The 14,394-nt window shown below is 34.5% G+C and overlaps 1 long non-coding RNA gene across 1 annotated transcript; it reads left to right on the plus strand.

Moving 5' to 3' along the window:
- Nucleotides 1-780: 780 nt before the first annotated feature.
- On the plus strand, nt 781-3,296 carry LOC150035042 (uncharacterized). Its single transcript, XR_016530790.1, has 2 exons — nt 781-1,082; nt 1,602-3,296. It is a non-coding gene; the product is annotated as an uncharacterized LOC150035042 (long non-coding RNA).
- The last annotated feature ends 11,098 nt before the right edge of the window (nt 3,297-14,394 follow it).

The raw sequence follows: 14,394 nt of genomic DNA on the forward strand, positions 1-14,394 counted from the left end.
AGGTATCAGTAATACTTAAAGACTAAGAGGAAATTACAAAGGTAAAATAATAATTTCACCTAGCTGTAATTACGAACAACTCGTGAACAATCAACTTACTTGTAATAGTTAAATTCACGAACACAACATGTTCTAGAGCGCTAAGAGTGCTACTATGGATTTTTATTGGAGTGACCCATAGTTAATGAATGTTGGTTAATTTAATTAATGAGTTTAATTAATTAACCTCAGGTCATTACAACTTATAATTTTTTGGCCCATTAGGTCCTCTGCTACCTCATAATGGATAAATAAAGATCAATAGTTTCGAAAGATTTCGAATTATTCAAATTAATTAAGGAATAATATTATGTGTATGTGATACAATTAATATAATATATATAGATATAATATGATATAAAGTTAATTTTGAATGAGATTCAAAATTAAACTATATAATACTTTTTTTAAAAAAAAGATTATATAATAAAAATGAGATTTATTGTATTTGAATAAGACTCAGATAATAATTAATGTGAATTAGATTCAGAGTAAAATAATATAAATGAGATTCATATTAAAAGTATATGTTAAAAATTAATGTGAATTAGATTCATATTAAAATTATAGATTATGAGACAGATGTGCATTTGAATATGATTCAAATGTAACTTTATTTAAAAATCAATTAATTAATATGATTAGTTAATTATTTAATTTGATTAAAGTAATTTTATTTTAATCTATTATTTAGGTGGGAAGTAGGTAGTTATTGAGTAATAACTCCCATTTTGACCATAGGTGATGAGAGAGAAGATTACTCTCAAATGAAGAATCTCTGCAAAAGGGTTATGTAAATCTCTCTCTCTTGATCTCTCTCAATCTTGTTAACAGAGAAAGGAATTCTCTGTAAGTTTTCTCCAAGCACAAATTTCCTAATCTCTTTTAAAAGGAGGTTTCCACCAACCTGTCTCTTGCCAGAGAATAACAGAGAAGATCTGATAGAAGCATCACTGATAAGGATTCGTGAGATGAAATTCATCATTGTGATGTTTCACGTAGAAGAGTTGTTGCGGATTACGAGAAGAAAAAGTTCTACAAGAGTAAGTTTTTCTTTGTCCCTATAAAGTATGCTTAAGATGCTTAGGCTATATTTACACCATAATGAATGTCGTGTATATTTTTATGTTATGTGTATTGTTTTTTTAACACAAAATCTAAAGTAAAGCAATCACTCGCTTCCGTTGCGGCTTTCGATCCCTTCACTTGATATCATTGTCAAATCAATGCTTTTTTTTTTTCTAATTTAAAACGTAATAGAATGGTGAGTAGCTTACTGCATTTGATGTATGTGAGTTTGTAAAATAGATGTTTACAAATATTGACACTTAGATTTACAACTTTATTTTATTGATTTGATTAATGTAAGGACCTGATGTTTCGGACAATAGTAATGTAGATCGAGTCTGTAAGTTCGGGTCATTTGTCACGAAGTATTTGATTTGAAAAAGGCTATAAATAGAGGTAGAAAACAAAATTCGAAGTGCAGAGTTCTTCGTCATCTTTTGTGCGTCATTAAAAGCTTCTGACTGCCTATTGTCATCATTTGTATACCGTGCCAGAACACTGGGCTGCACTTCGATAAGAAGATCCTATGCCGCAGCGCGCGGACGGTTGGAGGCCTGACGCACGCACGAGGAAACTATCATTCATGGGGAGTTATTTTTTTGAAAGTTAATGTATCTTTTAGTTAAATTTTTATAATATTAATTATATTAGTTTAATTTCATTAGGGTACTAATATTTGGACTATTATTGTTATAATATAGTTTTAATGTGCATGTTTGATGTATATTTAAATTATATTAATTATATGTTGAATAAAGTATATCATATAGTTTAAAATCCCATCATTAGTCAAGAATATCATGCATCATATTTAAATATAAATATTATATTATATGATAACATGTTTATATTTTTCATTAGTATTAATATAGCAGTTATATTATGTATGGTTAATGAATTAGATATGCATGAAATATATTTCTATTAATTAGAATATGATGGTTATATTTAGTTAATAATAACATCAGGAAATGCATATAAGAAGTTTTAATTCATTAATATAAATATAAATATTATATTGTATGTTTAATGAAAAACTTAGGATAAATTTGCATGCTAGCCTAATGAAATTAGGATAAGATTAATTAATTTGTTTTAAATAGTTTAAAATTTAACTAGTCAATATTTAATTTAATTTTTAATGAGATTAGGTTTAAAATAAATCTTTATTTTATTTTAATTAGGATAAAATGAGAAAATAGATTAATAATAGAATATTATCTATAAGAAAACTCTGTCTAGAAAGTTTTTGTCTAGGATTAGGTTATTTAAGTTGACCGTAAGAGAATACACCTACTTGGGAACTGACCTGGAGGTTGAATTAGTCAATATGAGTATCCAATAATGTATTAATTTATTGAAATGTTTATTCAATTAAAACATTATAGTACTACTATTGAATATAGGGAAAAAAATATTCATTTAGATTAATATATTAGCCTAATTTACCTAAGTTTTGAACCCTCGACTTTAAAATACTTAGTGGAAGAAAAAGATGTATGATAGCTTTCAAAAAGAGCTAATTTTATGACATTAGTCCACTTTGCTTATTATACTTAATGTGATTAAATGATTATTTTTCTAGGAATTCGAACATATCATGAATTTTGGAGCTTTGCAAGCCGTTCAGGGTTGATTTGGAACTATTAGAAGTGAAATCGAGCACACAAAGTTTCAAGGATGCGAAATGACCATTTTTCCCCTAAGACTGGTGCAGTGACACCATGCCTGACACTGCACACATCACTAGAATGCAGTAATATCACTAAGGTGAGAGCACCGCATGGCTTCGAATGTTGATGGAAAAGCGAAGTACTCACGCGTGCGCAAGCTCAACACGTGATAACTAATGGGTAGAGCATCCCGACACTACCTCGAATTTTATAAATACCTCTTCTTTTTTTCGGTTTTTTAATGGTGGATTGGATAGGGGCTGAAGTTAGACTCTAAACCTCTCTTCTTCCTCTACTCTTCCAACATCCCGAGCTCAGCATTCTTTTGGTTTTAAACTCGGATTGGAGCTTCTCCCTTACATCTTGTCTATGGATTGAGTAATTCTATATAGTTTGGGAGCAAGAACATATATATTTTCTTGAGAATTGTGTGGATTGAACTGAATGTATATCTTTTCATGCCTTCCTTGTATCTTCTTTAATTTATAGATTCATGTTTATGTGTAGCTTTTCTTCCATGGTATGTGTTTCCCTTGCTAATCAATTTATAGCTTCAGCAAGTTCGTCCCTCGAATGTGTAACTATAGTCACCCAAGTAGAAAAGAAGTTGAATCTTGTATCCAAGAATTTGTAGTTCAATCTTGAATCTTAGAATGCATGCTTCAACTAGAGTCAAGAGCAAAACGATTAAAAATAGTAATGATTGAATATAAATTTTATTTTCTCACATATTATCACTATCCTCCCAAAGACACCCCCCTACCTCATTTACTGCTCTAATTAGTTAAAAATAGCAATGATTGAATATAAATATGATGCTGAACAAATTGAAACTATCAATGAAATAAAGCCTAGCTCGAGGTAAATCGAATTTATTCATTAATTAATCAGACAAGTACCTTGTAATTTAATCAATGTTTAATTTAGCCAATCACTTCTAGAAAAACTAGAAGGGAGTCAAATTAATCAAATTAATTCATATACCTAGGGGAAAAGCCTCCCAAACATGCAAACTAATTAGCATTAAGGACTAGGACAATGGCTAAGGCGAATAAAATAAGTAGGAACAACCTAATTAAGTATTAGATGTGAATTTTTGCTAAGTTAGGTAGAAGAATGCTATTTGATTGGAAAACCCAAACAATATGAAATTCTAACTTAACTTTCGTTACTTGGTGATCTAGAAACCTAACAGTTATGGATTAGGTGTAAACCTATAACTGTGAATTAAACATGCCAGACTAATTTGTCAAATTATCTCAAACACGTTTAATCAAATAAATAAGAGCAAGGAGAAGATTCAAAAAACAATTTAAATTTCAAGACAACAAGTCTTCATAATCTCATGAGATAGCAAATCAAGATATAAATTCTAAATCTGGAGCTAGACAATAGTACTTTAGCCTTAATACATGCTATAATCAACAAAATGATGATATAGAGGGGTCTTAATTGAGTAGGGAAGAAGAAATATAGAGATGATATCCGAAAGGTAGAGAGAATTATACTCAAAATCGTTTTGTCCGAATGTAGGTAGCTAGGTCAATTTAAATAATTTTTGTTGTCGCATTGCAACGCTTGGATCAAGCGTTGCAATGCTGGTCTCGACTTAATCGATCACCAGGTGCGCGCACGGAAGGGAAATCACATCAAAGCTTGGAGCGTTACACTGATCCTTTGCAACGTTGCAACGCTTCGAGAAATCCATGTTACTACCTTACAGTGTAAAGGGCAGCGTAAAGGGAGCATCACAACGCTCCCACAACACCACACTACTACTCTCTAGCAGCTCTACGCTTAGCTTGAGGGTCGCAACGCTCTCCTAGGTACATTTTGATAATTATGAACACTTTTCCTCGGTTGATGCTATGGAGCTCCAATTTTGTTAGTTTAAGTCCCCTTTTAGCACCAAATGTCTGTTCTACCTCTTATTAGCTCAATATCTACAAAATAGAAAAATAAACACATAAAATTACATAGACGAGTTCGAATTAAATTAAGGACGATAACACTTTTATGGTGGTATGAATGTACATAACAATGGTTCTGATTTATCGAAAGTCCACTTACCTCAAATGAAACCAAAGTTACATAATCTCCTCCCCTTAGCCTATGAGAGCCTTGTTTAAAACCCTTACAAAAAAATTGTCAAGGTAAATCGGACAACCACCACAACAATTTACTTCAAAACTTAGGGCCTAAACCTCACTTGCATCAAAGGCTAAAAAAAAGTTCCTTAAACAATTAATTTAAAATTGAACCTTGGCCTAACTCATCATGCTTTCCCCAAAAGTGATGGATTAAACATCAACAAAATGCTTAAGGCCAGCTACAAATTTTACCGTAAGCATAAAAGTCTAGAAAATAAACCATTAGAAGACAACCCACATCAAAATCGACCAAACTTGACCAAAAATAGCTCATAGTCTCATCCAAATATAAGCTAGCAGACCTCAGACGACCACCTGACGTGAATAACAATAGCAACTGGAGAATTGCAACGGCAATGCCCAAAATCGATCCTTCGTCTATGAAAATCTATGCAATAGGATAAGATTTGATAAGAGAAAGAAAACAGAGAGAATTCGCGACGTTTGTGCGGCGGACAATAACTAATGTGTCAATTGTATGCAGGCAAGTGTACACGGTCAAGTCATAAGAATTAAAACAGCCTAGGAGGTTGAGTATCGTCTTTAGGGATCAATTCAACACTTATTGTTTAGCTATCTCAAAATTGTGTTAATTTTAGCTAAGGAATCCAAATCGAGTTGAGTTTGTAATTTTATAAAACAACAAATCAAAGTAATAAGAGTGTTTTGAAAATCTAGGAATAAAAGTATTCTATGTTATTGAATCCATTAATTACTTCATTAGGTCTATTACAGTCAATTCATGGAATCATGTTATATATACTATGCTTAATTCTATAAACTTAATTATCAACATTACTTTCTCTAAAGAAATAACCTATTCTTATGCAACTTATTTGATAACTAATTTCTTGAAATTAAATTACGAAGCAAGGTATTGATAATTGTCATTAATAACTTTCACTATTCATGAGAGATTAATAATGATTTAATGAAATGAATGTGGTTAAACATTCAATCTCTCAATTAAACATTCAACCTAACATTGGCCAATCAATATAAATAAAGCATAATACCATTAAAAAGCATAAAGTTCACAAGCATCCATAAAAAAACTAAATCTTTTCCTAAATTCATAAGAACTTCATCAATACCCTAAAACTAATAAGTCTAGCCACTCGAAACTTGCACAAACATATTTTCATACATAAATCAAAGAATATAATTAAGGAAAGAAAAAGAACTGAAGAACTCTTTCGAAGATTTCCATGATCTCTTGAATCCTCTAAGTTCACCTCAATCGTCACCTCGGAAACTCAAACGGTCTCTAAAATATCCCTCCAATTCTCTAATTGTGTAGCATAAATTCTCTTTTAAATCTAAAATCTCTCCTTAATTTCGTGCTAAGTGTCTTGCTTAATTTCGTGCTTCGAACAGTTGAGAGGCTCCCAATTTATAGAAGAACAAACAGTTGACCATTTCTCTTGTTACCAGTTCAACCTGTATTGGGGTTCATTGAATGGTATTGATTTACATTTTTGCTTAATTTTGACATACTTTGCAGAGAATGAAAGAATTGCAAGATCCCAAGGAAGAAAAGATACTTTCCTTGAGTGTAGAAACCAGGAGGTTTTCTCGATTTCAATATATTTTCGATTTGGGTAGCAAAACCAATCCTGATGATAGGTTTGATAAATATCAACTTAGCGATTACTTCTTACTTGGGTTTTCCCCGTAAAAATGGTTACCAGTATTTACTTTTACTTCTTAAAAAGGTTTTTCCTTACTATTTTCATGTTTGCAGGGTGTATGAGAATGAGGGAGTTAGATTGATAGTTGATTCTCATACGATTTTGTAAAAGGTGCAACTATTGATTATGTTGAAGAGCTGATTCGTTTTGCTTTCGTTATAAGTAAAACGTATCTATCATTATTGCTGATTCACCACTTTTGTTTAGATATGATTATTATTTTCATACTAGTATGTGGACGATAGCAAATTATAGTTCTATGACATCTATTCAAGTAATGGAGTGATATAAAGAAAAATAAAATACTGAAAAAGCAATTTCTACTAACACCATTGTTGAGAATTAATATGAAATTGACCCTTACATAAATTTGTAACTACTTTGTAAATCCTCTATATAAAGGATAGAAGCTATAGGCTGAAATACACAAAAAAATCACTTCTAAGTTTACAACTTATCAGTATTTTCCTGATCTCTCTAAGAAATAAAATACTTCCAGCTCCTCCGTGGATGTAGGCTTACTTGTCAAACCATGTTAAAACCTTTGTGTCCTTCTTCTTCTTTCTTTATCTCTTCTCTTCATGCAAAGCTTGGTCATCATCTTCTTCCTTTTATCTTCAGAAAAATAATCAGAGTTTCTCCATCTCCATTTTTCCTCTCGTTTTCTCACTGATCAAAAGACACAAATGAAAAAACTAAAACAGCCCGATTGCATTCTGTAGGCATCAGTGGGTTTAATAGATCCTAACCCTCAACATGTAAAGGTGGATCTATTTTTCACGTGGATTGTGCTTTAGCCATCTGGTTTTCAAACTACCAGTGATTTCTCAGCTCGTGGTGTTGTTTTCTTTTCTAATTTTGGGCCTGAGTGCATTGTGGACAAGCTCAACGAAGTGGCATCAGAGCTTGTAAGAACAAGAAAAATTAGTCAAAGAATTCAAGAAAGCTAATCTTGGTGCATAGTGAACATACAAGAAGGAAAAGATGGTTGTTGCAAGGTATGATATAGAGATATTTGATGGGAAATAAGATTTTAGTCTATGGAAGGCTGAAATCAGAGATGTATTGGGGCAACAAAAGGATCATAAAGCTCTTGAGGATTCTTCTAAACTACCTACTTATGTAACATATGATGAAAGGGAAAACATGGAGTTCATTGCATAAGGAACTCCGGTCCTGAACCGCTCAGACAGTGTGCTTAGACAAGTTATTGAACAAGATACAATTTCTAAAATGTGGACAAAGTTAAATGAGCTATATTCAAGAGAACCACTGAGCGGAAGCAAGATCTTTCCAAACCCAATTTGAAAGAATTAAAGGCATTCACAAACAAACAGAACAATTATGCATCTTAGAGAAAATTACAGCATGATTTAGTAATTAAAAACAAAAGGAACGAAAGAAATACATTTGAAGAACTTTTCTTCTGTGAATCTCTCGGTCTTGTGAAGAATTGGACAACAATCTCTTACTCTTATTCAGATCGCCTACCCAATCGTCTAATGATCACAAATAGTCTTCTTCGAACAAGCACCCTTTGACACCACCACTCGGCAACCTTGGTATTCTCGGAGTGAGAATCCAGGGGGTGTGGTCTCTATTGTGAATTTGGTAAAAGGATGGATGAAGGAAACGATCGAACTACATGATCAAACAAGTGAGAAAAGGTACTTTCTACCGTATAGATTGAGATGCTTGATCATTTAGTAAAACTCGGTTGGTACATGATCATTTAGTAAAACATTCTTGATTGTTTACACGATTGTTTAGTAAGTGTTGGATCGTTTGTAGGATCATTTAGTAAGTATCGCTCTATCACTGGATCATTTACACGATCGTTTAGTAGAAGTCGCTTTACTCGATCGTTTTGTCTTTCGCTTGAAAGCTATCGTGTAGTCTCTCATGAGCTAAACGATAAGTTATGCGACATATGAAGCGATCTCTTTCAAAAATGAAAACACTTTTTCTTTTATTCTTTAGTTATTCAAAATAGAAAATAACCTCCCACTTTCACGGTTAATGGAGAAAATAACCAACCACAATTATTGTTTTAATTATAAATAAATATAATAACTAACTTATCATATTATATTTATAACCTATAGTTTTAATATCACATGATATGTAATATTTAAACCATAGTTCCTTTCTCCTTTATTTAATATAAATCACATTTATATCAAGTCTTCCAATTAATGTATCTCATACATCATATCAATTATATCACATATAATTGAACCAGTTTAATTATATCATATATAATCAAACTCTCTTTTGTTAATTTGAACACTTCAAACTATCCCAAAAACTGATTCTCACCTTAAATCCATTGAGCTACCAAGAGGACCTTATGAACCTGTACCTTGAAGCAACAATGGTACGTAAATAGCTGACTAAACTCTTTAATCATGAAATCTACCTTCTGTTAACTGCCAGACACTCCACTAAACTCTGATAGCTGAACTCTTCTCACTATAGATATATTTTTGTCCATTGGATATAACTAATCAATAGTACGACAACCCTTCACAGATCGCTCATAAGTATATCAGGGCCAATTTATCGTTTTGCCTCCATAGTTGCATCTAACTCCTTAAGTACCACTGATTCCTCTGATGAACAATACACCATAGTTCTACTATGAGTGAACACCTCTCGGGCCATGAGAAAGTATGTGACGCCACATCGTTCAAGCCCCAGAATCAGCCTTTAAGGGAGCAATCTATCTACTTACCCTTGCTTCGGGGAAGAAGTGAATTCCATCTTATGTAGCTGAGTTCCCAACACTCCAATCAGAAGAATCCCCAAAGTGGTAGGTTTGAGTCAGCAATCTGGTCACTCGCACCCATGCAAATCAAAGAACCGCCCTCATAGCTAGGAGTTCCCAACTCACTCAGGCTTAAGATCATGTTACCTATGGTCATCCTAGTGAAATGAGAGTCTCTATCATGAACGACGTTAAATAACGAGACTAAACATTTCGTGGTCCGGTCATATACAAACTCCTTTATATAGGACACCCCCACTCGCATGTCCCACATGAATGATCAGGATCAGACTATCTGTAGCACTTTACAACACTTGTAACATCTACAAAGCGGGTCGTATCCGTAGTGACACCAGGATAAAGTTTCCCTTCTTTATCCATATACTACAGACCATTTAGGTTATGACATAAGGCATGATTCACTTGTATGTCTCCACATACATGCTTAAATTACAACGATATCTAGGGATCCTAGTTTATTGGTTTGTGGTAAATGCAACTAAAATATCTCATATTTCATAGACAACAGTGAAGAAAATATCTCATATTATTGCATCACTAACGTTTGTTCATACAAGTGTTTACAAACTACAAGACCCTACAAGATTTAGGGTATCAACCCCAACAATCTCCCACTTGTCCTAATGCGAATGGGTGTACATGATAACAACAAGTAAAAAATAATAAACTATGGTACGAAGACCCAGTACAAAATCTCCCACTTGCCCTAGTCCAGCCGCGGACGGTCCCGTAGACCCATGCTTTGTAGGTGACCCTAAAAAACTGTAGTCATGAGAACCTTCGTAAACAGGTCAACCACGTTCTGCTCCAAAGTGATCTTCGTGACTATCACGTCCCCTCGATGCACAATCTCATGGATGGAATGATACTTCTGCTCTATATGTTTGCGACGCTTATGACTCATAGGTTCCCTGGACTTCGCCACAACACCACTATTATTGCAATAAAGGGTGATGGGTCTAGACATGTCTAGAACAACTTCCAGATCTATCAGGAACATTAGTAGCGTTATCATGGAAACAAACGACCTCTTTAGTAGCGTCACAAGCCACTACGTACTCGACCTCCATCGTGAAGTAAGCGATGCACCCTGCTTAGTGCTTCACCATATTACAGCTCCTCCGTTAAGAGTGAACATTGAGCCTGAAATGGATTTTTGAAAATCCATATCAGTCTGACAGTCAGAGTTCGTGTATCTAGTAAAGATCAAATCCTCACATCCATACATGAGCATGTAGTCCCTTGTTCTCTAAAGATACTTGAGGATGTTCTTAATGGAGGTCCAGTGACTTTGTCCTGGATTAGACTGATATCTACTTACTATCCTCATAGTGCAGTTGATGTCCAGTCTAGTACACAACATCGCATATATCAAACTGACAACGACAGATGCATAGGGGACCCGTCTCATTTCCCCAACCTCTTGAGGTGTCCTAGGACACTGTTTCTTAGACAATGTAACTCCATGCCGAAAAGGCAGTAGGCCCAATTTGGAGTTCTACATTGAGTACTTGGTCATCATATTGTCAATGTACGATAGCTGAGAAAGCAGTAGCACTTTGTTCTTTTGATCCCGAAATATCTGAATATCAAGAACAAACTGAGCCTTTCCCAAATCTTTCATTTGGAATTGGGTCGCTAGCCAATTCTTACCTAATGTCAGTAAACCTACATCATTCTAAATTAGTAGGATATTGTCTACATACAAGATAATTTTCTTGTAAACAATATGTTCATCAACGTTTTAGTCAAAGCCGTAAGATTTGATCGTAGTATCAAACCTTATGTTTCAAGATCGAGACGCCTGTTTCAACCCATAAATGGGTCGATTCAGTTTCCAAACTTTTTTCACTTGACCTTGGGTTACGAATCCCTCGGGTTGCACTATATAAATGGTCTCCTCAAGATTACCATTCACAAAGGCAGTCTTGACATCCATTTTCCATATCTTATAGTCATAATATGAGGAAATGGATAGGAGGATGCGGATAGACTTCAACATGGAAACAGGCGAGAAAGTCTTCTCATTATCAACTCCCTCCACCTGGGTATAACCCTTTGCCACAAGTCTAGCCTTGAAGGTTTGACTCTTTCCATCAGCACTCTGTTTTCTCTTGTAGATCCATTTACAAGCTATAGGTTTTACCCCATCAGGTTAATCTACAAGATCCCATACTTAGTTGAAGGTCCTCTCAATCTCCGGGTCATAATTCGCCAGAGATTGAGAGTTTGCAAAGAAATCAAAAAAATTACCGTTAGCACACTATTTTGCTGAAGTCCCCGACAATGGTGCCAAAAACTTTATGCATTGTTTTTATGATGTGGAAATATGGATGAAATGCATTGATGGAGTTGCGTTAAGCACTCAAGTTTTCTCAGTGGAATCCAAGTGTAAACCCCACTGAGTTTCATGGTAAGTCCAAGATCGAACTCAGGGACTTGGAAAAATAAGTTGCGGTGGTAATTTTTAGAAAACTTTGCAGTAACCAAATAAATAAATAAGTTGTTGTGATTCTTGTTTGCGGTAATGGAAATAAACAAATGCGGCGGTGTTCGAAAAGAGTTGATAAAACACAAGATGCGATGAGTATGCGGTGAACGGGTTGAGAAGGGTTTTGGCTAACACTTCCTAGGATGTGTTCATGCTATGGGATCATGCAACACACATACAATAGTAAACCACCTCTCGGTGCGAATGCTACGGCTTCTAATGCTAGAATGCATGCGATATATGCGATAAGTCTACAGGGCCTACACATAAGCCTCTATTTTATTTATGCGATGATAAAATGACATCCACATAAATAATGCGACCACATAATATCATACCTATCTCTAAGGTGCATGCGATGCAGTGTTGACAAACAGAGCTTATCTCTAAGTCCCTATCTCTTGTTTATGTTGATCTAATCTCGATCTCTCGAGTCTAGATTCTAACCTAGCTCTCTCGATTCATTAGTTTCTTTCTTTAGACTCTCTCTCGAGCAACTTTAAAGGGGTGTTGAGCACAACATAAAACAAGACAACCGCATGTGTTGAAGATCCTAGGTCATGTTAGCTTAGTTCTTCTCAACCCATTCGTTTAGTTTAGCTACTCATGCGTGCTAAGAGAGTGAACAGATGTAGAATAAGAACTTCCATTGTATAAATATAAAGTTGAAGTACAAAATAACAATGCAAGAAAAGAATAAAGAGCCTGGTAGCAATTTCTTGCTTCCCATGCTTTTTACACCGTCTTTTTACTCGTGTTCAAAAGATATTCTCGTTTTCATGAGAGTCAGCCCGCTCTCTACTTTTATGCCTCAAGGTTCTCTCTCGAGTTTCCCTGAGTAATCTTCCAGCGTCTCGGCTCTTTTCTTCCTTCGCCTTAAAAATAAAAAGGAAAACTATGGACAAGGCTAAACTATAGGAAAATTCTCTAAGTGTTCGAACTTGTGAACTGGTGAACCCCTTTTTTGAAGGATGCCATTGATATTTATAGAGCTTCTGGGGTGAAAGGCGGCTTCTCTCTTATGATTGCACGGATGGGATGGCTTTAATTCTCTGACTGATGCGCCGAATATTTGTCACTAAAAAGCTGGATGTAGTTTTTATCGTTAGCGGTTGTCAACTTAATTCGGATTCAACCGTCATCAGCTTTTTGTCCCATTGTGATTAATTATGCCTTTCACCAGATGCACCCACCAAGTTGCATCGGCTCTATGCGGCAATCCTTCTTGAGCAGATGTTTGTGAACATAAATCATCGCAAAGCCTTGTGGTAATGCTATGCTCGTCTGTTGATATCTTGTGATCACTCATTTCGCCTTGCGTCAACGCATATTCTACATAAAAATACAAAAATCAACTGTTTCTATACGATGGACGCATACGACTGCAATGTTGTAAGCTTAATGATTTTGGACGCAATTTAACATATTTTATCAACGCAAACCTTCATTGTTTAAGAACTTAGCATTGTAATAACATGCATTTTTACCCGTTATCACACCCCCAAATTTAAACAATGCTTGTCCTCATGAAAGTTGACAGAAAATCTCTTTTCCTAGATTTCTCAAGGATACTTCTTTCAAATCTTATACATTAAAATTTTCCTAAGTCTTATTCAAGTCTCTTCCTAAAATATTTCTAAGACCTTGGAACCGCAAGTTTAACCTTCAAAAGGACTTTACTAACTTCTGGGACATTGCATGATTTGTTTAAAAAAGAAAACTTTTCCATTGGGGTGTCAAATGATTTTTATCCTTGCATGTTTTTTACATTATTATTATTATTATTATTATTTTCTTCTGACCTTGCGCTGATCCAAATGCCTTGCCTTCATTTTGGCTTGCCCACACATATGTCATGCGGACATCCAACTACGAACAATGCGCTCTTTCTCAGACTAAACTCATACCTACTTGACAGTGGGGTTGCGGTCATTTATTCTTGCGTTGATCCTGACAACTTAATTTCGTTTGGCTTGCCTCCACGTGTGTCATGCGGACATCCAACTACGGGTAAGTGCCTTTCACAACTTAACTCTTATCAACATGGGTTTCCCCATTACGTTGACAGTGAAGTTGTTATTCTCAAAATATTTTTTTTTGAATGCTAAAATTAGAAAGGTTGAAAATAAATACCTCACCCCCAAATTTAAAATGCAGCAATGTCCCCATTGCCAAAAGATTGAAAGAAGACATGTGATGTTCTTAGAAAGCTATATAAAGAGAGTTTGAAAGAAAGCTAACAGACCTCTAACTTCTAGAAATATTTCATGAGGTGCTTTTCTAAGATTAAGTTGATTCTAGTATATATGAAAAAAATAAAAGCATGTGTTTCATCATTGAAATCATAATTGGCAAAGAGACAACATGCAGTGACTTACTAAATTTATCCATGTTAAATGATTGCAGTAATCAAAGAGGATGCGATAATAAAACTTTTAAAAACTAAAATGCGATGCGATAGTGCAAAATTTGAAATAAAGTGAAGGAAGAATAC

This window comes from Benincasa hispida, chromosome 7 (genome assembly GCF_027475165.1).
Source record: "Benincasa hispida cultivar pf3 chromosome 7, pf3_genome.v1.1, whole genome shotgun sequence".
NCBI classification, from domain to species: Eukaryota; Viridiplantae; Streptophyta; class Magnoliopsida; order Cucurbitales; family Cucurbitaceae; genus Benincasa; species Benincasa hispida.